This window comes from Palaemon carinicauda, chromosome 14 (assembly GCF_036898095.1).
Source record: "Palaemon carinicauda isolate YSFRI2023 chromosome 14, ASM3689809v2, whole genome shotgun sequence".
NCBI lineage: Eukaryota > Metazoa > Arthropoda > Malacostraca > Decapoda > Palaemonidae > Palaemon > Palaemon carinicauda.
The window spans coordinates 42,639,730-42,666,005 of NC_090738.1; the positions used below are offsets into that span (position 1 = coordinate 42,639,730).

Below are 26,276 nucleotides of genomic sequence, written 5' to 3' on the forward strand. Positions count from 1 at the left end.
CCTTTAAAGCGTAAGTCGGTCCCTTCAGGACAAGTCCAACGTTCCGGTTGTAGCCACTGGGACAGTTCGGACCCGTTGCCGTCATCTGATGACTGCTCGCCGCCTAAGAGAGGCAAAGTTATGCCGTCTCATTCGCTCACCCCGTCTGTTACCGCACCTGCTTCCGTAGACCCTAAATGGGTGTTACTGCAAGACATGCAGTCCAAGCTTGCGTCCTTGATGGAGGACTACAATGCGGAGAAGGTTTCCGTTGAACCTACTGGCCATCAGCCATCCAAGCGGTCTGTTGTGCGTCCTGTTGACGTTGAGGTAGCTTTCTCGCGTCAACCAGTTGGGGTAGTACCTCCACCAATGCGACCCAGTGTGGATTTCCAGCCGCACGTTGACGTTAGGCAACGCACTGATGTGATTGGTGACGTTCAGGACGTTCATCAACCGTCAGAGTTGACTTGTTTTGACGCGGTGCGTCAACCTCCGCAACCCGGTTTGGTGTTGACTGCACAACCCAGACGGTCTAAACAGTCTCGGGTGGACGCTGTGCGTCCTCGCGCACCTGTTGTTGTTGACAGTTCCCAGACTGTTCGGCAGTTCCAGGACGCTGCGTCCGGCTCCGTCACGTATGCACCAGTGCGACCGGACTCTGCGAGTCAAACGTTGCCTACACCTTTGCCGTTTTCTCATCAGTTATCGGATGAGGAACTGTCAGATGAGGACGTTGCTGAACCACATCCTGAGGATCAACCTTCAGAACTTGATGAGCCTAAAGCAGTTCAACCATCCTTGGACTTTAAAAAAGTCATGGCTGTTTTTAAAGAGTTGTTCCCTGATCACTTTATTTCTGTGGCTCCTCGTTCGCCGCCGTCAGAGTTTGTCTTAGGCGTTTCTACTACCATGCCTGCTTTTACTAAACTCGTTCTCTCTCGCTCATCCAAGAGAGCTTTACGGCTGTTAGGCGATTGGTTAGAGACCAAGAGGAGTTTAGGGAAGACAGCATTTGCCTTCCCCCCATCTAAACTCTCGTCTAGATCGAGCGTCTGGTATGCCACGGGAGAAGTTCTCGGCTTGGGAGTTCCTGCCTCTGCCCAGGGCGACTTCTCAAGTCTTGTAGACTCTCCCCGCCGCCTTGCCATGAGACGCTCGAAGATTTGTTGGTCACCCTCGGACCTGGACCACCTTCTTAAAGGCATATTTAGGGCGTTCGAAGTCTTTAACTTCCTGGACTGGTGTTTAGGAGCCCTGAGTAGGAAAATCTCTTCTGCCGATAAGGATGTTTCCTTACTCATTATGTCCTGCATGGACAAAGCCGTCCGTGATGGGTCCAACGAACTTGCCGCTTCATTCACGTCCGGAGTCCTGAAGAAACGAGAGTCTCTATGCTCTTTCCTGTCTGCTGGAGTGACACCATGCCAAAGATCTGAGCTACTCTTTGCGCCCTTGTCTAAGTGCCTGTTTCCTGAAGTCTTGGTTAAGGAAATTGTCTTGTCTTTAGTGCAGAAGGACACCCACGATCTAGTTGCGTCCTCGGCTCGCAAAGCTCCCCCTTTGCCTGCATTGTCTGCTAGACCTAGGATAGACACTCCAGCGTCTCGGTTTATCCCGCCCTTTCGTGGCAGAGCCTCCAGCAGGGGAGGTGCTCGTGCCGAAGGGAAGAGAGGGAAGAGAAAAGGATCCAAGTCCTCTAAGGGCAGAGTCTGACTGCCCGCAACTTCAGACAGCAGTAGGTGCCAGACTCAAGAACTTCTGGCAAGCCTGGGAGAAGAGAGGCGCAGATCAACAATCTGTGAGGTTGCTCAGAGAGGGGTACAAAATCCCTTTTGTACGCAAACCCCCTCTAGCGACGTCCCCCATCGATCTCTCTCCCAGGTACCGAGAGGAAGAAAAGAGACAAGCCCTGAAACTGGAAGTCTCTCTTTTGCTAGAGAAGGGAGCGGTGGTCAAAGTCTCGGACCTTCAATCACCGGGGTTTTACAACCGTCTCTTCCTAGTATCAAAGAAGACAGGAGGTTGGAGACCGGTGCTAGACGTCAGTGCTCTGAATGTCTTTGTCACAAAGACGAAGTTTACCATGGAGACCACAAAGTCAGTCCTAGCAGCGGTCAGAAAGGAAGACTGGATGGTCTCTCTAGACCTAAGGGACGCCTACTTCCACATCCCCATTCACTCAGACTCCCAACCTTTTCTGAGATTCGTCTTCGACGATGTGGTGTACCAGTTTCGGGCCCTGTGCTTTGGCCTAAGCACAGCTCCTCTCGTGTTTACGAGGCTTATGAGGAATGTGGCAAAATTCCTCCACTTATCGGACATCCGAGCCTCCCTTTATTTGGACGACTGGCTTCTCAGAGCCTCTTCCAGTCATCGCTGTCTGAAGGATCTCAATTGTACTCTAGATCTGACCAAGGAATTGGGACTCCTAGTCAACTTGGAAAAGTCACAGCTGGTCCCATCCCAAACTATTCTGTATTTATGGATGGAGATTCACAGTCAAGTTTTTCGGGCTTTTCCGTTGGCCCCCAGAATAGATCAAGCCCTGCTCTCCATCCAGAAGATGCTGAAGAAAGAACGCTGCTCAGTCAGGCTATGGATGAGTCTGGTAGGAACGCTGTCATCCCTGGAGCAATTTGTCTCACTAGGAAGGCTACACCTCCGTCCTCTTCAATTCCATCTGGCTTTTCACTGGAAAAAGGACAAGACGCTAGAGGCGGTCTCGATCCCGATTTCCGAAAAGATAAAGTCTTGTGTGACTTGGTGGAAGGACAATATCAGCCTACGAGAGGGTCTTCCCCTGGCAGTTCAGATACCCAACCACGTTCTCTTCTCGGACGCATCGGACTTGGGCTGGGGCGCGAGGCTGGACGGTCGGGAATGCTCAGGTCTGTGGAACTCGAGTCAGAGGAGCATGCATATCAACAGCAAGGAGCTTTTGGCGGTTCATCTGGCCTTGATAAGCTTCGAGAATCTCCTTCGAGGCAAGGTGGTGGAGGTCAACTCGGACAACACCACGGCCTTGGCGTACATTTCCAAACAGGGAGGTACCCACTCACTGACTTTGTACGAGATCGCAAGGGACCTGCTCATCTGGTCAAAAGATCGAGGCATCTCCCTAGTAACGAGGTTCATCCAGGGCGACTTGAACGTCCTAGCAGATTGTCTCAGTCGGAAAGGTCAAGTAATTCCAACCGAATGGACCCTCCACAAGGATGTGTGCAAGAGACTTTGGGCGACTTGGGGTCAACCCACCATAGATCTCTTAGCAACCTCGCTGACCAAGAGGCTTCCAATCTATTGCTCTCCAGTCCCGGACCCAGCAGCAATACATATAGATGCCTTCCTCCTAGATTGGTCACATCTAGACATTTACGCATTCCCACCATTCAAGATTGTCAACAAGGTACTGCAGAAATTCGCCTCTCACGAAGGGACAAGGTTGACGTTAGTTGCTCCCCTCTGGCCCGCGAGAGAATGGTTCACCGAGGTACTTCGATGGCTAGTAGACGTTCCCAGAAGTCTTCCTCTAAGGGTAGACCTTCTACGTCAGCCACACGTAAAGAAGGGACACCAAAGCCTCCACGCTCTTCGTCTGACTGCCTTCAGACTATCGAAAGACTCTCGAGAGCTAGAGGCTTTTCGAAGGAGGCAGCCAGTGCGATTGCTAGAGCAAGGAGAGCGTCTACCATTAGAGTCTACCAATCGAAGTGGGAAGTCTTCCGAGACTGGTGCAAGTCAGTTTCCGTATCCTCGACCAGTACCTCTGTAGCCCAAATAGCTGATTTTCTCTTATACCTGAGAAAAGTACGATCCCTTTCAGCTCCTACTATCAAGGGCTACAGAAGCATGTTGGCCTCGGTCTTCTGGCATAGAGGCTTAGATCTTTCCAACAATAAAGATCTGCAAGACCTCCTTAAGTCTTTCGAGACCTCTAAGGAGCGTCGTTTGGCTACACCTGGGTGGAATTTAGACGTGGTCTTAAGATTCCTCATGTCAGACAGGTTTGAGCCTTTACAGTCAGCCTCCCTGAAAGATCTCACTCTTAAGACTCTTTTCCTGGTATGCTTAGCCTCGGCTAAAAGAGTCAGTGAGCTTCATGCCTTCAGCAAGAACATCGGGTTTTCGTCAGAAAAAGCTACTTGTTCTCTGCAGCTTGGTTTCCTAGCCAAAAATGAGATACCTTCTCGTCCTTGGCCTAAATCTTTCGATATTCCTAGCTTATCGGAGATCGTAGGCAATGAACTAGAAAGAGTCTTATGCCCTGTTAGAGCTCTTAAGTTCTACTTAGCTCGTACTAAACTTTTACGAGGCCAATCTGAAGCGTTATGGTGTTCGGTTAAGAAACCATCCTTACCTATGTCAAAGAATGCTTTGTCATATTTTATCAGATTGTTAATACGAGAAGCTCATTCACACTTGAGTGAGGAAGACCGATCTTTGCTTAAGGTTAAGACGCACGAGGTTAGAGCTGTAGCAACTTCCGTGGCCTTTAAGCAAAATAGATCTCTGCAAAGTATCATGGACGCAACCTATTGGAGAAGCAAGTCAGTGTTCGCGTCATTTTACTTGAAAGGTGTCCAGTCTCTTTACGAGAACTGCTACACACTGGGACCATTCGTAGCAGCGAGTGCAGTAGTGGGTGAGGGCTCAACCACTACAATTGCCTAATTCCATATCCTTTTAATCTGTCTCTTGAAATGTTTTAATGTTGTTTTTATGGGTTGTCCGGAAGGCTAAGAAGCCTTTCGCATCCTGGTTGATTTGGCGGGTGGTCAAAGTCATTTCTTGAGAGCGCCCAGATTAGGGGTTTGATGAGGTCCTGTTGTATGGGTTGCAGCCCTTGATACTTCAGCTCCTGGGGGTCTGTCAGCATCCTAAGAGGATCGCTGGGCTCCGTAAGGAAGACGTACTTACAAGGCAGAGTAATCGTCTAAGTCGACTTCCTTACCAGGTACCTATTTATTTTGGTTTTGTTATATTGATAACTGTCAAAATGAAATAAAAAACTCTTAGCTTTTACGATGTAAACATAATTAACTCTGGTCTCTACCCACCTCCTTGGGTGTGAATCAGCTATTATATATTCACCGGCTAAGTTAAATATTTAAAAATGATATTTTAATTATAAAATAAATTTTTGAATATACTTACCCGGTGAATATATAAATTAAACGACCCTCCCTTCCTCCCCAATAGAGACGCAGTGGGATGAGAAGAAATTGAGGTTTTGTTTACATCGAGAGTGGTATCTGGCCGACAGTTGGCGCTGGTGGGCACACCCGCAACCTGTATAGCGATCGCTGGCGAGTTTTTATGTATGTGTCTGTCGAGCAACAGAGTTGCAGCTATTATATATTCACCGGGTAAGTATATTCAAAAATTTATTTTATAATTAAAATATCATTTCTAATCCTATCCTCCCATTTAACTCCCAATATCCTTCTGAGGGCTTTGTTCTCAAATCTACTAAATCTATTGGAGATTGTTTCATTATTATACCATGACTCATGTCCATAGAGTAACACCGATCTCACTAAACTGATATATAGTCTGATTTTTATATGTAATTTCAGGCGATTTTATTACCAAATTTTGCTTAACCTAACCATTGTCTGATTTGCTTTTTTCAATCTTTCACTAAACTCTATTTGTAAAGACCCTGTATTGGAGGTCATAGTTCCTAAATACATAAATGATTCTACCTCTTTAATCCTTTCTCCTTTCAGTGATATTTCATCTTCCATTGCAGACTTCGTTCTCATCATCTCTGTCTTTCTTCCATTTATCTTCAGCCCTACCTCGTGTGATATTTCATGTATTCTGGTAAGCAAGCATTTCAAATCCTGGGGTGTTCTGCTAACTAGGACATTATCCTCAGCATACTCTAGGTCTGCTAAATTCCTATTACCAATCCAGTCTAATCCTTCTCCACCATCTATGACTGTTCTACACATTACAAATTCCATGAGGAGGATAAACAACATAGGTGACAACACATTCCCTTGAAGTACTCTGCTGTTCATTGGAAAATCATTTGATAAGACTCCATTAACATTAACTTTGCACTTTCTATGCTTATGAACAAACTTGATCAAATATAAATATTTAAAAGGAATTTCATAATAACGCAGGACACTCCGCCAAATTAAAATTAACCGATGTACACTATCTAAGGTTTTTGCATAGTCCACAAATGCCATCAAAAGGAGATTTCTATATTCTAAGCATTACTGTACACACAAACATATATATATATATATATATATATATATATATATATATATATATATATATATATATATATATATATATATATATATATATATATATATATATATATATATATATATATATATATATATATATATATATATATATATATATATATATATATATATATATATACAGTATATATATATATATATATATATATATATATATATATATATATATATATATACAGTAGTGCCTCTACATACGATCTTAAATCGTTCTGGGAACTGCTTCATATGTAAAAGCGATCGTATGTTGGAGCAAATATTCCCATAAGAATACACTGTAATTTGTTTAATTCGTTCCTCAGCCCAAAAACCCATGATAACTCCTTAATAAATTGCTACACATAACATTAATACAATTGCATAATACAGAAATACAGTATCTAAAAAAGGATAAAAAAGAAATAATAAATAAAAAACGGATTTGAAGTTCCTATAGGGTAGCTTCCTTGGGTATATTATAACTACGGCGATATTCCCAGAGAATTTACCTTAAGGTACCCAGAATTCTAACTCCTGTAGCGAATATCCCTAATAAAAGAACCAGGGATATCGCGAAATATTAGAGGACGTATTCTTGACACGCCACATGGCAATCTGCACCCCGAACAGAGATAACACTTCGAAGGGGTCAATTGGCAAGAAAACGAAAACGAGAAAGAAAAAGGAGAGCCACTCGCAAGGTATCTCTCCTCTCCCGTTTCGTAAGCGTGCATTGCGCCGCTCACGGCGCCATCTGTATTCCTTTTTGCGTAGCTCAACAACTCGGTGTTTTTTCCCTGTGTTTCTCGCAATTCTTGGATTTAATCAATTAATTATGCTTTCTCCAACTTCTGCTTCTGATAAGTTGAGTACTATTTCTTTTATGTATAAATGTAGGCTCTTGTTAATTTTAAAAGTGATTAAGAGTAATATCGTTGTTACAAGAGCTGTTGCCTACCGGAGGCGTCCTGGACGCTGTCGCTCGCTAGGTATGAGTTATTTAGTTAGCCAGAGCGACGTTCCCGGCTGTTTCGCTTTAATAATTATTGACACTTTACCTTAGAGACAGGCCAGTGCAGGTGTAGGAATTGCTACGCAGGAGGAGACGGAAGATCAGCGAGGAGGTAGAGACGGCGACTGCGATAACGTACCGTAACTTAATCTAACTTACACTACGAGAACTTTAACCTAACTTAGCTTATTTTTTTTTTTTCATTTTTATATTTCATATTTTTTTTTTACATTTTTTTTTTCTTTTTTATTTTTAATTTGCATCGTTTTCACTCGATTTGGTCTTACTTTTCTTTGCTTCACTTTCTTTCTCTTCATCATGATCACTAGACCGCTTCGTAGATTTTTTAAAGAAACCATCGAGAGAAAGTTGCTTGGTACGGCTTTTGAGAATTTTTCTAAAATGAGTTAAACAAACATCATCGAACTGCACAACTACACGGCAAACCTGAAGTTTCTGTGGGTGATGCTTACCGATGAAATGAACCACGTGTTGATGATATGCCAACATCTGTTTTATTTCAGCCGAACCTAAGATGTGACCTACCTCCTCGATCTCCTCCAACTCACTCAACTGCATTTGGAACTCATCATGCTACATGGCTTGCAGCTCCTTGAGTTCCTCGGTGGTGAGCTCTTCATGATGCTCATCGACGAGTTCAATGATGTCATCTTCATCGACCTCCAGATCCACGGTCTTGCTAAGGGATACAATCTCTTCTACGTCTTCCTCGACGGCAAACACAGGTTCAGGCTCGAGGCCAAAACCTTCAAAATCTCTGGGAGCAACAGCATCAGGGCAAAGCTTCTTCCAAGCTGAATTCAGTGTCCAACGAGTTACTCCCTCCCAAGCCTGATCTATGATCTTTAAGCAGTGCACGATATTGGAATGGCTCCTCCAAAATTCACGTTAAGTCAAGTTGGTGCTTTGCGTGACATTAAAGCACTGTTTAAATAAGTGCTTGGTGTACAGCTTCTTAAAATTAGAGATGACTTGCTGGTCCATGAGCTGGAGGATAGGGGTGGTGTTCGGTGGAAGATACAACACTCTGATGAATTTGTACTGGTAGATAATATCATCTTCGAGTCCTTGGGGGGGGTGAGCGGGTGCATTATCCAGACAAAGCAAGCACTTCAAAGGCAAATTCCTCTCCTGAAGGTACTTCTTGACAGCAGGGCCAAAAACTAGGTTTACCCATTCAACAAAGATATGCCTAGTGACCCAAGCCTTAGAATTAGCATGCCACAAAACATGCAGCATGTCTTTATTAATTCTATGTGCTTTAAATGCCTTAGGGTTTTCGGAATGGTAAACCAATAACGGCTTTATTTTGCAGTCCCCGCTGGCGTTGGCACAAAGGGCAAGAGTCAACCGATCCTTCATAGGCTTATGTCCAGGCATTTTCTTCTCTTCGGCGGTAATGTATGTTCGACTAGGCATCTTTTTCCAGAACAGACCGGTTTCATCACAGTTGAAAACCTGCTGCTCTACATAGCCTTCCTCTTCCACGATCTTTTCGAACTTTTTAACAAAATCATTAGCAGCCTTGGTGTCCGAACTTGAAGCCTCTCCGTGCCGAACAACTGAATGAATCCCGGTCCGTTTCTTAAATTTCTCGAACCAACCTCGAGGCGCCTTGAACTCCTCCATTGTAGGATAGGTTGAACTCTCCCCCGCGTCACCCCCAGAGCCCGACGCCTTCAAGTCACAATAGATAGCGCTGGCCTTCTCACAAATGATCGTTTCAGTGATCGTATCGCCAACAATCTCTTTGACCTTTATACATATCAACAAAAGGCGTTCCATCTCTTCCAGGGTAGGGCTACGACGTTTAGAAATAATGGTGATCCCCTTCGATGGTTTGACTTCTTTAATGGCTGCCTTCTGTTTGATGAACGTCGAGATCGTAGACATACTGTATTCCGGTCATATTGTTTAGCCGGATCGCTAACACGCACACCTCACTCATTTTTTTTTATTATTTCTTGTTTTAGTTCTAATGAAAGCATTGACTTCTCCCATTTCTCACCACTACTACTTCCTGAACCGAAACTAAGCTTTTTAGGACCCATGATTATACGTAAAACCCAAAAACAAAACGTGAAAAAGGAAGATAAAAAGCACTGTTAATAACGGAGCGAATAGAGAACAACCACACAATGCGCACGAGATGAGAGGACTAATCAAGGCGACGCTCGATTGGCGTCTCTCCGACGTGCTGCCGTCTCCCAGCATAAATAAGAAACTACGATCGACGCTTTGAGAAAATTCTACGCGTATGATCTATGTCGGATGTTGGAGCAAGACATCGGGTGTTGGGACGAAAATTTGATCAAATTTTACTTCGGATATTGGAAAATTCATATGTAAAGACAATCGTATATAGAGGTTCCACTGTGTGTGTATATATATATATATATATATATATATATATATATATATATATATATATATATATATATATATATATATATATATATATATATGTATATATATATATATATATATATATATATATATATATATATACATATATATATATATATATATATATATATATATATATATATATATATATATATATATATTGTATCAAAATGAAAATTTAGTCAGTGCAACTTCTACCTTTTCTAAATCCTGCTAGTTCATCTCTCAGCTTTTCATCAATCTTTCTATCCATTCTCTTTAGCATAAGCATGATATATATTTTCATAACTGACGTAAGTGTGATTCTTCTGTAATTATTACAATCAGTCAGGTCTCTTTTTTTGTTATTTTTATCAACAATCGTAATTCTCATTCATCAGGTTTTGCCTCTTCATGACACATTCTACAAAATAATCTGTAAGTAGTCTTGGAGTCACTTAATTTTCGGTCAGGATCATCTAGGCAGTTATTCCATCATATCCCGGGCTTTCCATCTCTTTAGTTTTGAGGATACCTTCGACTTCAAACACACTGAATTCATTCATGGGCACATCAAGGTCTTCATCAGTTTCAGGTATGTCAATCAAATCATTCTCTTCATATTTCCTATTCATAACCTCACTTAAGTGCTCCATCTGTCATTTCTGTCTGTGTTCCTTTTTATAGTATCCCCAGTATCATTTGATATCCATGGCTTCTCCTTGTAACTGCGTGTCCCAAGACTTTATTACCAACTGACTGATATATGTTCTTAATATCACACCATTTGTTCATTAATTGTCTGTTCTTCGTCTCTTAAAGTCTTCAAGACTGCGAATCGATTTCTACATTCAATTGTAAATGTTTTTCTGTGTTCTTCTTCTAAAAACTTAGTTGTATCAAACCTAGCTATTCTAACCATCTTTCCGTTGGGTGCTTTCAGTTTTAATTTCAGAGTGGAAATGAGGAGCTGGTGATCACTACCAATATGTCATCTCTATAACTTCTTACATTTCTCAGAGTCCTCCTTCTCTTTTTATTAATGGCAATGTGATCTATCCGATTTTTTTTAATTGCCACATGGTGAAGTCCATGTATACTTGTGGATGTTCTTGTGTTGAAAAAAGAGTACCTCCAATGGCAAGATTGTTTGCCGAACAGAAACTTATGAAATGTGCTCCATTTTCATTTGCAACTTCACCAAGACCCTCGATACCTATTACATTCTCTATCCCTTGATTATTTTATCCAACCTTAGCATTAAAGTCACCCATCACAATTTTCCTATCTGTCTCAGGGATCTCATCTATTACCCTCTGTAGTTCTTCATAGTATTCATCTTTCCTTTCTTCAGGGGAAACATTTGCTGGGGCATAGCAAACTATAATACTCATATTGCACTGCTTTGATTTGAACTTTGCTAGTAATGATCTACTATTTACAGCTCTCCATTCGGTTAATGCCTTTTCTGCTCTTGGTGTCATAATCATTCCTACCCCACCTCTTCCAATTCCATCTGATCTTCCTGAGTAGATATATATATATTACTTTGGTCTAAAGTTTCCTTACTAATCACCTTACAATGTGTTTCACTGTAACTTCCCAATCTAATTCATGGTTCTAACATTCCAATTACCTAGTTTCAATTTTTCTTTAGTATTTATAAACCGGGAGATTCTTAGCACCCTGCTACTTGATTTCTTTCCGTTCTCTGGCTGGGGTCTCCAGGTGGGAGGGTGGGTCCTTGATTGATGGGAGTCTTACCATTCTCTCGCATGTTGAAGATATGATGGCTTCCTTTATCGTGACAGGTGTTTGGACTGAAAACTTTAGCTGCAGGAGCCAGGTGACGAGTCGACACAGTGGATTCCTTGCCGTCTTGGTGCACAACACGAACCCATTGTGGGTTGACATGCAGGAGTCTAACTTCCTCGACCTCAGGTTCGTACTTGGATTTCCTGACCGTTTTCTTTAGAAGAGCTTGTTCATTTTCTGTCATCCACGATGGAGCCGCCTGCCCGTATGTTGCTTTCCTGGGGTGCAGGAACATGTGCTCATGCGGTGTTTGGTTCGTAGCGACGCACAGAAGGGACCTCATGCTGTGTAATGCTTGATCCAGGACAGCCTCCCACATTTCTATAGGGAGGGAGAGAGAAGCGAGCTAACCTTACGGTGCGCCACAGAGTTCCATTGGCTCTCTCGATCTGGCCATTGCCACGGGGGTTATACGCAGACGAGTAGCTTGTAGCCACTCCACGGTCATGAAGGAACTTTTGGTACTCTGACGACACGAAAGCAGGTCCCCTGTCTGAATGAATGTACTCGGCTAGGCCCCAAACTGAAAAGAGAGTAGACAAACATTTAATGGTGGTACTCGCTGAGGTGTCTTCTGTTGCAAAGGCGAACAGAAATCTGCTGTACTCGTCGATTATGTTGAGAATGTATCTGTTCTTTGTGGTGGACGGCATCAAACCTTTAAAGTCGATAGCCAGACGCTCGAATGGCCTGGTAGCTTTTATCAATGTTCCTGTTTCTTTGGAGAACTTAAGTTTGATCTTAGCACAGGTTTGACATTTACGTATGACAGTCCGAGCTTCTTCAATGGTAAAGGGTAAGTTTCTCTGTCTTATGATGTGGGTCATCCTTCTGATTCCTGGATGGCACAGGTGCTCGTCTCGTTGAGTACAGGTAAGTGAAGCCACACATCCCGAGGCACGAGAGAGAGCGTCTGCTACTTGGTTCTTTGATCCAGGTCTGTATGTGATGTCGAAGTTGAAACAACTCGGTTCCAGCCTCCACCGCATTATTTTTTCATTCTTGATTTTGCCATGGTTCTTGGCGTCAAACATGAAACGCACCAATTGCTGATCAGTGAGGAGTCTAAATTTACGTCCTAACAGAAAGTGTCGCCATTTCTTGATGGCTTCTATGATAGCACATGTTTCGCGTTCCACTGCCGATTGTCGTTTCTCCGATTCTGAGAGCGAGCGAGAAAAGAAGGCCACCGGTTTTCCTTCTTGTGTCAATGAGGCTGCAACGGCATCAGTAGAGGCGTCTGTTTCGACTACAAAGACTGCTTCGTTATCTATAGCAGCAAGTGAAGCTCGAGATATTTCATTCTTTAGTTCTTCGAGTGCTTGTTCTGCGGATTTGGCCATTGGGAAAGTTTTCACTCTGACTAAAGGTCGAATTTTCTGGGAGAAGTTCGGTACCCACTTCGCATAGTGGGATAAGAGTCCTAACGTTCTTTTGAGACTAGGGGTACTGTCCGGAGGGTTCATCTCCAGCAACGGACGCATTCTCTCCAGGTCAGGTAGGACTTGGTGATCATTCACTACATGGCCCAAAATTGAGATTGATGTTTGAGCATAAACACTTTTCTTGTCATTTATGGTAAGTCCATACTTCAATGCAGTTTCTTGAAAGCGTTTCAGATTTCTGTCGTGTTCTTCACGTGTGTGACCGCAGACCGTGATGTCATCTATGTAGGCGAACGTACCCTCTAGTTGTTCCCTACCAATAATTTCGTTGAGAACTTGCTGAAAGCAGGTAGCCCCGTTGGTTACTCCAAAAGGCAAACGCGTAAATTCGAACAGCCTTCCATCCGCTTCGAACGCCGTGAATTTCCAATCAGCCGTGTTCAATGGTATTTGATGATGTGCTGCCTTCAAGTCTATGGAGCTGAAGTAGCGGTAAGTAGAAATTTTCTCAATCATCTCGGTGATCCCTGGAACAGGATAAGCAATTAGGTTGGTGAATCTGTTTATGGTTTGAGAGTAATCTATGACCAATCTTTTCTTATCACACTGATCGACGACTACCACTTGAGCTCTCCACGAACTGCAACTCGGTGTGATGATGCCCTCCTCTAGCAGCCTTTTTACTTCTTTCTTGATGAACTCGGAGTCCTCTTTGAAATACCTTCTGGATTTCACCTGTATCGGGTGACAGTCGACTGTCAGATTGTCGAAGATGGATGGCGGTTCAATTTGAGTCGCTATCAGAGCACAAGGTGACTGGATGCTTAGCTCCAATGGCGGTAGCGTCCCACCAAAGTCTACGCTGACTTGCTTGTGTAACTGTAGGAAGTCATGTCCTAAAACAACTGGAGCCACGTAATCATCCATCAAGTGCAGACAGAGCTCAGGGTATACTCTTCCACTTACGGTTACATCGTAATTGCAACACTTGTTAAGTTTCATTATCTGTTTGGCATTAGCCATGGTTATGCTGCAGGCTGAAGAACGAGTCACTGAGTTAATAGCCCTAGCTACTTTGGCATCTATAAAGCTTTTAAATGCTCCAGTGTCGACCAGCCCGTCCAGGGCCTCGCCTCCATTCAGTTCTACAGGTAGGACAGTTTTGTAAACACTTTGTAGTGCAGGGAAGCTGCAGCCACAGCGGCCCCTGTTACAGAAGCAGGGATGGACTGTGGGAGGTTGTTTGGGACTATTCCAGCTACAAGATTAGAGTTAGTTGATTTACCATTATTGTTCCATCGTTTTCTTTGCGACTTGCAGACACGAGCATAATGACCTACCTTCTGACAGTTGGAACACAAGGCTTTCTTGGCCGGGCAGTGGGCTCTGGGATGTAGGGATCCTCCACAAAAGAAGCACCTCTGACCGCTGACGGCGGCAGCACACTTACTTGAATTCGGGGAGTCACTCATTTACATCAGAAAACTGTTGGGATCCGTTTCGGGTTTTGCCTGATCATCTATCAACGCTGCCACTGTGGTATTGGTTTCACTTGCATAAGACACTTGAGTGCAGTTGAGCCATTTCCAGTGCACGGGCTTGTTTCACAGCTGTGGATAAGTCCAAAGATAAGTTCTCTAACTGTCTCTATCGGATTGCATTAAATGCCATACCCGTGCTGTATGAATCTCTGATGGCCAGTTCTTCAGCCTGAGCGGCTGTACAATCAGTGAAGCTACATTCCGAGGCCAGACCTTTGAGGTTATCCAAAAAAAGCGTCTAGAGTCTCGCCACTCTGTTGCTTGCAGGTGGCTAATTTGTATCTGGCAAACACCTCACTTTTCTGTTTCACAAATCTAGCCTTCAACAGGCTTATGGCAGCGACATATGTGGTGGCACTTTTGTTTATCTTAAACAGTTTACAAGATACGTGAGCACGAAGCAAGGCCAACTTATCTGGATTTAAGTCCGGGTTGTTGGCCGCACAGAACGCCTCAAAGTTATCATGCCACATAATCCATTTGTCCTCCGCATCGGCTGATTCTGGGTCTACATCAATCGGGCTGGGCCTCAGAAACTTGTCCATGTTGAATATTAAGCCGAATAAATTGTGGAATACCAAACACAGTTGCTGGAACGTTGGCTTTATTTGGCTTAAAGTTGTGGTAAGGTGTTGGCCAAGCTGGTACGGTGTTAGAGACTCAATGTTGCCAAGCAAGTATACAAACACCAGCAGTCACAGTCACCAATTCACACCACAAAGATATACCGCCTAGCACGATATATATATATATATATATATATATATATATATATATATATATATATATATATATATATATATATATATATATATATATATATATATATATATATATATATATATATATATATATATATATATATATATATATATATATACATATATATATATATATATATATATATATATATATATATATATATATATATATATATATATATATATATACATATATATACAGTATATTATATATATATATATATATATATATATATATATATATATATATATATATATATATATATATATATATACATATAGGGTCCCAGCATTCGCGGGGATTACGTCCTTTAACCCCCCCCCCACGAATGTCGAAAAACCGCAAATTTTGGACGCAGATTTAAAATGCCTACGTATCATACATAAGCATTTTAAATCATATACGGTACCAAAAGCTTCCCAACACTTTCTAAAGACAGTCTTACTCAATAATACAGTAATTGTTTATTAATATTGCATGCAGCTATGTATTTCACTAATGTAGTGATGATAATGTAAACACACTTTAATTTTGCATTACAATAATATTTTAATGAAAAAGAAACATAAGTACAAGAAGACAGTAACACCTCACAGCATAGTTACCCATACTTATTACTCTACCGAAGAGTCATTTTCTATGCTAACTTATTTATTAGAATTAACAGAAAATGAAGTAAATTTAAAGGTAAACTTAGGACTTAGAAGAAATATCACGAAACTAGTCACGACTGAATCTTTTATTCCCTATTTTCATTTTACCTGTGGTTCTTTTGCATATATATATATATATATATATATATATATATATATATATATATAATATATATATATATATATATATATATATATATATATATATATATATATATATATATATATATATATATATATATATATATATATATATATATATATATACCTATTAATATCGTATTTGCTCTTCCTCGGCATCAGAGACCCAAGGGGGAATTAACGTTATGATAATAGAGTCCGGATTTAATTCCTTGGCCAACCAGGCAGAAGCCATTATCATAGAGTTAATTCCTCCTTTGGTCTCTGATCCCAAGGCAGAGCGAATTCGATATCGAGAGGTATTTATAGCTTATATGAATATATGGAAACACGTATGAATGTGTAAAAGTATCATATTGGCTACTGTATATATATATATATATATATATATATATATATATATATATATATATATATATATATATATATATATACATATATATATATATATATATATATATATATATATATATATATATATATATATATATATATATATATATATATATCAGGGTGACCAGATTTTGAAAACTGAAATAAGGGACACCTAAGTTGGAGAACTAGTTAAACAATATAGACACACAACTTAAATTAAGTTACGCACACAGAGATGCAGCGGTAAGTCCTTCCCCGCAAGGTCCAGATTGTCCATGACTTAAGTCATGTATTTTCTTTGTTTTAAAGTGCGTTCATTGTGGATTTTGATACCTACAGCTGTTCAGTACACGTGTCTGAGCATTACGCTATTGCAATTAAGCGTGTTTTGCAGCTTTGAAGGATATTTTAAGTACAATTTCACTAGTACATTGTATTTTCTTTCAAATATTGGGAATACGGGACAAAAGCAGTCCCGGGAGGGTCAGTACAGGACACGGGACAATTTCATTTATATGGGACAATCCCGTCAAATACGGGATGTTTGGTCACCTTGGCTATGAACGGCCTCACAGACACCAACACTAGACCAGATATCTTAAATTCATAAATTTATGGAAAAAAAAAATTAAGAATGTTATCATAATACAGTAAAATCTGACAGAACGTTCAAGAAAAGATTTTTACCCTAATTACCAAGTAGGCCTATGCCTGTAATTTTATCTTGACATCGGGGAATCAATTAACAATATATTTGTCAATCAATAGTGTATTAAGGAGACATGCACATGCACTAGGTTAGGTTAAGAAATTGATCCCTAAAGACTGAAAATTTTATAAGTAGGCCTATTCAACAATCTGTTTTGCTGATGGTGTTTGGATTTTTTAATGGTTCAATTATTCCAGTGTTTATAAAGGAAACAGAGATAAAACAATAAGCATATTTTCAATTGCTTTCAGGCGGGGCAAAATGAGATTTTAAAAGTAATTTTTTCCGATGATAAGATCTTTTCCTCTGTATTCTGTATTTAAGTTATTGTGTTGATAATGTTTATAAAAAAAAAAAAACATATAATAGGGAAATTTAGGTCTATAGATGACATAAATTGCTATTATGCATTCTTTTTGGGCTTGACATTAGGTAGTTTTTTTTTCTTTCTTCTTTAATCTTTCAATATGAACTCAAAATTATCAATCTTATCTCAAAAAATATTCAAAATTTGAATCACAGTGATAGAAATAATGATAATAATAGAAATTAAATAAAATATCATAGTATATGTGTTCCTCTTAATACAAAAAAAAGTGTGATTCTTGAAAGGAAAAGAAGTCTATAACGTAAACATTTCAATGATATCTAACGATGTAAGAAATTAAATAAAAAACATATTCTTCTCATGTTACCTAAATATTATCATTACATGTATAAAAATGAATTAGGATGAAAAAACACTAGACATTTGAATAAAATGACTCCCGGTAATTCAACTCAGTTTGCCAACAACAGCCCAGAGGAAAATATCTGCCATAACATGTGTTGATTCTTTCTAAGCTCTGATTGGTGGTTGTATGTGACGTCATGCAATCTGTCGTTTCATTGGCGGATTCACCCTCTGCTGTGACTGGTGGTTGTATGTGACGTCATGCAATCTCTTATTTTATGAATGGATGTAGCTGGGTAGTAGTGAAATATCTACATTTATTGCAGATAAATTGTCTTAAAATTTCAAATTTTATGAAAAATAAACTCAAAATTTTCATTGATTAAATTATTGATAAATAATGGATCTTGTTGAAGTATAAAGGTCAAATAGATAAGTATTATTGAAAGGAATACTTGACTGTGGTTTGGCTACGATGTTAGATGTGTGTGTGTTTGTCTGTTAAGTTGTATTAATCGAAGGCAACCACCAATCACAACGGATGAAGATATAGCCTATGAGAGGCCGGAATTCTACAGGCAAAAGAGTTCCTTGAATTTATGAGTTGCTGTTCGAGAAGCCTATTTAACCTTCCATGAAAATCTTATCTAAACGCTCTAACCATACGAACGGGTTTAAAAATTATATATATATATATATATATATATATATATATATATATATATATATATATATATATATATATATATATATATATATATATATATATATATATATATATATATATATATATATATATATATATGTGTGTGTGTGTGTGTGTGTGTGTGTGTGTGTGTGTGTGTGTGTGTGTTTGTATGTATGTGGAAACATTACTTTTTCTCTTATTCATCTATTGTTTAGTTTGCAATAGCTTTACGCCATCAATCTACCTATCTATTGCAATATACCAGGTAGATAAAGAGAAAATCCATTCTTACTACGTACAGAATGAAAAAGAAATGTTGCGTGAATTTAACTCGTTCGTCAACAAAAGCCTATACAATCATAGGAACTCTCTTTCATCTTTTGTGGTTTTGGAGGCAAATATCTGTCGTCTCATTGGCGGATTCACCCTCTGCTGTGATTAGCTGTTGTATGTGACGTCATGCAATCTCTTATTTTATGAATGAATTTAGCTGCGTAGTAGTGAAATATCTATATTTTTTGCAGATAAATTATGACTCAAAATTATAAATTTTAGGAAAAATAAACTCAAAATTTTCATTAATTAAATTATTGATAAATAATGGAGCTTGTTGAAGGGTAAAGGTCAAATAGATAAGTATTATTGAAAGGAATACTTGACTGTGGTTTGGCTACGATGTTAGATGTGTGTGTGTTTGTCTGTTAAGTTGTATTAATCGAAGGCAACCACCAATCACAACGGATGAAGATATAGCCTATGAGAGGACTGGAATTCACACCCCTTTATGGATTTTAGCGGGAAATATATGTTGTCTCATTGGTTGATTCATTCTCTGTTGTGATTGGTGGTTGCATGTGACGTCATACAGTCGTATTTTATGGATCGCCAACTGGGTAGGGGTGAAATACCTATACATATTTCAGATAAATTTAAGACTTAAAATTTTTATCTTTATGGGAACAAACTTGAAAGGGTTATTGATTTGGCAATGAATCTTGTTGAAGGGCATAAGTTGGAAAAATATTTCATATTCGAAGGAATACTTGCATACGGTTTTGGCTTCAATGTTAGATGTGTGTGTGAGTGTAGCTGCAGTGATTGAAAGGAACAGCCAATCACAGCTGTCGAAGATTTGGCCAATCAGATCAAAGCACAGGAATTTACCGCCAAGAGAGCTGCTGTCCGAGAAACTTGCCCTGAAACTCGAATTTTTATTTTTATTTTTGTGACATCCGTACATCTTGCCTTTGCTTCTGTTTGCTGGTTTGTGTGAGCTATTGTATTATCGAGCTTTAATTTGTCTCATGTTACAATTCAAGTGTAATGTAATTGAACAAATGATTACCAAATATCATTTAGGAAATATGTCGTCATAAAGGGTAGGAGTAAATTGCGAGCAGTATACATATTTCAGATAAATGACGGCTTAACAACTGCAAAATATATGACATCAAACTCACAAGAATTATTTAGTAAATAAAGTATACTAAATGTCATGGCACCAAACAAAGGAACGTTCGAACATAATCTCATGTTGGGTTTACTTTTTACCAACAGCATCACATACGCCAGGGGAATCCTTTCACCTTGTACGTTTCTTTAGCGGGAAATATCTGGTGTCTCATTGGCTGATTCGTCCTCTTCGGTGATTGGTGGTTGTATATGACGTCATGAAATATCGTTTTATGAATGAATTCTACGGGGGTAGAGGTAAAATAACTATACTTATTGCAATTAAATTGAAACTTTGCAATTAAAATTTTGAAAAAAAAATCAAGCTAAAAATATTATCAATAAATTAAAAAATAAATACTGATGCTTGTTCAAATGCGTGGGCTAAAGAAATGCGTCATTCTTTAAGAAAGAATTAATTTGTTTTTGGCTACAATGTTAGATGTGTATCTGTGAATTGTAAACAAAGTCAGCAACCAATCACAGCTGAGAAGATACAGCCAACCAGAGGACCGGAATATCTAGCTTTGAGAGAGTTGCGAGGAATTATGGGTTGCTGTTTGGCAAACGTGCCCAAATTTCCATGAAATTCTTTACAAATGCTCTACCTATTGGGGCGACCGACCAAAAGATTTTTTTGTTTTTGTTTTTTTAGGGAATTGAAGATATGGTTTCTTTAGAATATATAGAGAGTCGTTTATATGATGTTTTAATATATAACATATTATATCAGAGGGATGCATTCTAATTGCCAAACAATTATGTTATTAGGAAAATCCGTTTTGTGACGTCACAAGGAGTAGGATGAACTTTAAAATCTTGTCTAAATGACTGATTAATTTTGTTTGCTGGTTTTTATTATTATTATTATTATTATTATTATTATTATTATTATTATTATTTGCTAAGCTATAACCCTAGTTGGAAAAGCAGGATGCTATAAGCCCAGGGGCCCCAACAGGGAAAATAGCCCAGTGAGGAAAGGAAACAAGGAAAAACAAAATACTCTAAGAACAGCAAAAACATTGAAATAAATATTTCCTATATAAACTATAAAAACTTTAACAAAACAAGAGGAAAAGAAACTAGATAGAGCAGTGTGCCCGAGTGTACCCTCAAGCAAGAGAACTCTAACCCAAGACAGTGGAAGACCATGGTACAGAGGCTATGGCACTACCCAAGACTAGAGAACAATGGTTTGATTTTGGAGTGTCCTCCTAGAAGAGTTGCTTACCATAGCTAAAGAGCCTCTTCTACCCTTATCAAGAGGAAAGTGGTCACTGAACAAATACAGTTTAGTAGTTAACCCCTCGAGAGAAGAAGAATTGTTTGGTAATCTCAGTGTTGTCAGGTGTATAAGGATAGAGGAGAATCTGTATAGAATAGGCCAGACTATTCGGTGTCTGTGTAGGCAAAGGGAAAGAACCGTAACCAGAGAAAAAGATCCAATGTAATACTGTCTGGCCAGTCAAAGGATCCCATAACTCTCTAGTGGTAGTATCTTAATGGGCGGCTGGTGCCCTGGCCAACCTACTACCTAACTACAGTACATGAATGTAATTCGTATTTCGTTACGTTTCAAATATAATGTAAATTATTCAAGTGAGAGAGAGAGAGAGAGAGAGAGAGAGAGAGAGAGAGAGAGAGAGAGAGAGAGAGAGAGAGAGAGAGAGAGAGAGAGAGAGAGAGAGCTACAGTAAACAAAGGCAACAACCAATCGCAGCTGAGGAAATTATAGCCAATCAGAGGACAGGAATGTATAAGTTAATGGCACTACCCAAGACTAGAGAACATTAGTTAACCTCTTTTATTATTATTATTGTCATTTTTTTTTTTTGCTGTTGCTGCTGCTTCTACTCTTTTTTTTTGGGGGGGGGGGGGATTTTTTAGTTTCTTTATATTTTTTTTTTTATTTTTCTGTTGATATATTTTTTTGTTTTCATGGTTTTTTTTTTACTTTTATCTTTTTTTGCTGCTTCTCTTCCTCATGTTGCTGTTACTTTTTTTATGTTTTAGTTTTTATATCTCTTTGTGTATACTATTCCTACTTTTATTTTTTTGTATTTTTAGTTTTTATTCTTTTATGTATATTACGGTTTTTTATATCTCATATATATATATATATATATATATATATATATATATATATATATATATATATATATATATATAATATATATATATATATATATATATATATATTATATATATATATATATATATATATATATATATATATATATATATATATATATATATAATATATATATATATATATATATATATATATATATATAATATATATATATATATATATATATATATATATATATATATATATATATATATATATATATATATATATATATATATATATATATATTATATATATATATATATATATATATATATATATTTCTTTTTTACTGTTATGCTGCTGCTTCCCCTTCTCTTCGTCCTCTTGCCGCTGCCGCTTCTTTCATTTGCATTTTTTTTATATTCTTTTCTCTATTTTTTAGCTTTTTTGGGGGGAGGGGGATCTTATAGTTTTTTTTCTTTGGATCTTTATTATTATTGCTGCTGATGCTTCTCTCCCTGCTTCTCCTCCTGCTTCTCCTCCTGCTTCTCCTCCTGCTTCTCTTGCTGCTGTTGCTTCTTTTCTTATTTTTTTAGGTTATATATTTTCTTTTGTAATTTTCAGTTTTTAATTCCTCCAAACACAGTAGTTTGTGCTCAGTCTATCATGTTATGCTCTTGGTCTAATACAATTCCATATTTTCAAGAAATTCGACTATTTATATTTTAATACGAAAAAAAAATATATATATTTTATCTTCATGTATTTGTAAGATTTAATTTTGTTAATAGTTTGTACAGAGCCGTTGCAGAGAGTAATCACCTGATTATTACTACTAAACTGCTACCACTTGGAGCTAAGTTTGTAAAATGATATTTGTATTAATTTATCTAAAACAGTGTGAACAAGTTATGTCCAAAGCAACGTATAAGTACTACCAAGGAAATTGAAGTAGCCAATTATGCTAGATCTTATTTCTAGCTTACCCAATACTTTTAAAAGTCGTAAGTTTACCATCGCATTTTGTTGTTTTTCTTTTTTTAGTTAAGGGAGATTTATAATACGGTATTATGTAGAACTTACTGATGGCTAGTGTAAGTTCTTGAGATTGGATCGTATTAAAACAAATAGATATTTAGAATATTCAAGTTATCAGAGCATGGTCTTTAGGTAAAATTATAGGTACAGACGGAACAAAATTTTGGACAGAAGAAATAGTTTTTCCTGTATTGAGTAATGTGCTTTCACTGATTTTGACCTTCATTTCAACGAAAACCCGTTAGGCATTGTAAGAACTGAGATATTTTTAAGAAATTTAATGGTTTTATTCTTCGCCGTGTGCTTGCTTTGTTTGCGAAAAAAGAAAAGCAACAAGCTCCTATGTACTGGCAAATGTACATACTGAGATGTTTGCGCTAACCTCGTTGATTATTATTTCTTAGGTAATTAAGTTCTTATTTGCAGTGAAAGTAAGTGTCATTTCTGAAGAAAACGGACTTTTTTCTATAGGAAACACCTGTTTTTTAGTAGAAAAGCATTTTCTGTCCGTAACTATAATAGAACTGGAGCATCTCCTATTTTCTTTAATGTTATTTTATTGATATAAAGATTTATCAAATAACTATTTGTTTCTGTCCAAAATATTGTTCTCTTCGTAAATATAATTTTACCAATTCGCTTTGTATATTTATAGGTAACTTTAACAATTATGAAGACAAAGTTGGGCGGAAATTGGTATTTATTAAGTTATAAAGACATTTGAATTACAAGATATTACAATTGGAAACCTATAGTTCAAAAGGGAAGCAAACTTAATACACTCTAACCTGAAGTTTCCGCTTAACCTAACAAAGTCCCCATTCTGTGGGGCCTACGCTTCTCTGCAACCCTCATCCCAGGACTTTGTGTCCTTACCTTTATACATACCACACATATATATATATATATAATATATATATATATATATATATATATATATATATATATATATATATATATATATATATATATATATATATATATATATATATATAGCCCAGTGGGGAATTAAATAAGGAAAAATAAAATATTTTAAGTGCAGTAACAACATTGAAATAAATATCTCCTTTAACAAAACAAGAGGAAGAGAAATAAGATAGACTAGTGTGCCTGAGTGTATCCTCAAGCAAGAGAACTCTGACCCAAGACAGTGGAAGACCATGGTACAGAGGCTATGACACTACCCAGGACTAGAGAACAATGGTTTGATTTTGGAGTGTCTTTCTCCTAGAAGAGCTGCTTACCATAGCTAAAGAGTCTCTTCTACAGTTACCTTGAGGAAAGTGGTCACTGAATAATGATAATGCAGTAACCCCTTAGGTTAAGAGTAATTTTTTTGGTAATCTCAGTGTTGTCAGATGTATGAGGACAGAGGAGAATATTATTATTATTATTATTATTATTATTATTATTATTATTATTATTATTATTATTATTGTTGTTATTATTACTTGTTAAGCTACAACCCTAGTTGGAAAAGCAGGATGCTATAACAGGCTTCAACAGGGAAAATAGCCCAGTGAGGAAAGGAAACAAAGAAAAATGAAATATTTTAACAACAGTAACAACATTAAAATAAATATCTCCTATATAAACTTTAACAAAACAAGAGAAAGAGAAATAAGATAGAATAGTGTGCCTGAGTGTACCCTCAAGCAAGAGAACTCTAACCCAAGACAGTGGAAGACCATGGTAGAGAGGCTATGGCACTACCTAAGACTAAAGAACAATGGTTTGATTTTGGAGTGTCCTTCTCTTAGAAGAGTTGATTACCATAGCTAAGGAGTCTCTTCTACAGTTACCTAGAGGAAAGTGGCCACTAAACAATTACAGTGCAGTAACCCCTTGGGTGAAGAAGAATAGTTTGGTGATCTCAGTGTTGTCAGGTGTATGAGGACAGAGGAGAATATATAAAGAATAGGCCAGACTATTCTGTGTGTGTGTGTGTGAGCAAAGGGAAAAGAACCGTAACCAGAGAGAAGGATCCAATGTAGACCTGTCTGGCCAGTCAAAATGCGCTATAACACTCTAGTGGTAGTATCTCAATGGGTGACTGGTGCCCTGGCCAACCTATTACCTATAAAGAATAGGCCATACTACTCGATGTATTTGTGGGCAAAGGGAAAATTAACCGTAACCAGAGAGAAGAATCCAATGTAGTACTGTCTGGCCAATCAAAGGACTCCAAAACTCTCTAATGGTGGTATATATATGTATATATATATATATATATATATATATATATATATATATATATATATATATATATATATATATATATATATATATATATATATATATATATATATATATATATCTAGGCCTATGTATGTATGTATGTATGTACTGTATACACATGGTTTTTCAGACGTACATCCTAGTTTCAATCTTTCTTATAACTTTAAAAGTATGACTCGCGGACAATTACTACATTAAAACCATTCAAAGCACCTGTAAACACTCCAGTAACACGGCTTATATACTCCAAAAGGGAAGTGGTCCTATGTTTGGCATGATCTCAACAATGACATTCTTACTAACTGAAATACAAGAAAGAAGAGAAGTAAAGGAAGGGGATTTGCCAAAGAAAAGTGACATGACAGTGAAAAAACCTGCTGTAATTGGTTGATTATGTGGAAGGAGAACAGAAGTGGAGACCAATTCCAGTAGCACAGAAAATAGTCTGGTTTGGGAATTACTGTATTAATTGATTTAAGTATCTAGGTTATTATTTGAAGCCAACAATAGGATTTGGGGTTCCACATAGTGTGTTTGAAGAGATATATTTGATTATGATCCAATCCCGTAACCAACACTTTACCACAATGAAAGTAAAACCAAATTGCAGCTTAACTAGTAATAATAATGACCGTATTACAAAATTAAGAGAAATGGATGATGCACTACCTGTGCAATGTGACCCACAGATCCCTAGACACATTTACTTTAGGGCCTGTTGTAGTTGTTCAGCAGTTGGATAAGCTACCTCAGTTCTTCTCACAGAATCAGTAACTGTAAGTCGAGGGCTGAGGTTACGTGTAAGACTAAGATGAGAGTAAAGAATGACTGTCAAATTGTTTTCCTTTCAATCTTCCCCAGCTAGACTTGATCTCACAGTCAGATAAGCCCAGTCTTCTCGTAGCTATTCCATGCTGAAACACAGTCAAGTCTTTCCCCAACACTCCTTACTAGAGGGAGTGTGATGTAGCCAGGCAAACCCATAATCATAGAATGGTCTTTAAGCCGCAGCATCAGCAAACCCATTACCCATTACTTTCCAGGTTGACTACAACAGAGTATTTCA

The 26,276-nt window shown here is 38.2% G+C and overlaps 1 protein-coding gene across 1 annotated transcript in view; it reads left to right on the forward strand.

Annotated features, from left to right (window-relative positions):
• Positions 1 to 22,762: 22,762 nt before the first annotated feature.
• The window catches only part of LOC137653553 (tRNA-splicing endonuclease subunit Sen34-like), a 36,586-nt gene continuing 33,072 nt past the window's right edge, over positions 22,763 to 26,276 (forward strand). Inside the window, exon 1 of the mRNA XM_068387041.1 lies at positions 22,763 to 22,938. The gene's annotated coding sequence lies outside the window, so the exon portion shown is untranslated. The remainder of the gene's footprint in view (positions 22,939 to 26,276) is intronic.